The sequence below is a fragment of the Opisthocomus hoazin genome, chromosome 21, assembly GCF_030867145.1.
Source record: "Opisthocomus hoazin isolate bOpiHoa1 chromosome 21, bOpiHoa1.hap1, whole genome shotgun sequence".
NCBI classification, from domain to species: domain Eukaryota; kingdom Metazoa; phylum Chordata; class Aves; order Opisthocomiformes; family Opisthocomidae; genus Opisthocomus; species Opisthocomus hoazin.
The window spans coordinates 6,261,017-6,261,563 of record NC_134434.1 but is presented as its reverse complement, the minus strand read 5'-3'; positions in this window follow the sequence as shown (position 1 = coordinate 6,261,563).

Below are 547 nucleotides of genomic sequence, written 5' to 3'. Positions count from 1 at the left end.
GCAGGTGTCATTTTTACGTTAAAATGTGTTTTCTGTAGATAGCGTGCAGGCATGCCGGGGCTCTGCACTGCGCCAGGCACTGCCAGCACACCGTGGCACAGGTGTGTGTCAGAAAGGTGGTGGATTTCTACCGAAGCGCATCTCGGATGTGCTTTTCGCCGTTACGAGTAGCCTTCCCCGTTTCTTGCCTGTTGTCCAATGGGAAGGGATGCAGGAAAACGCTCCGCTCCTAAATGAGCTCATTCCTTGCAAATGAGTAAATCGGCAGCTGCAGAAGAGCTACAGCCTCTTGTTAAGCAACAACCAGACGGCTTTTGTGGTTTTCGTCAGCTCTGCGAATCAGATGCAGAGTCCTCGCGCTGCTGAAGTTCCAGGACAGTCAAATTCCTTTAACTGCTTGAATTCTCGTGTGGCTGTACACCCTTCCAACTCATTTGGATTTCCTGGCTTATCTGATTTCCTCACCTCCCCGTCTGGAAGGCAGATCCATCGGAAAGCTATTTTTAAAAAAAAACAAACCAACAAACTCTATCCTGATTCCAGCTGT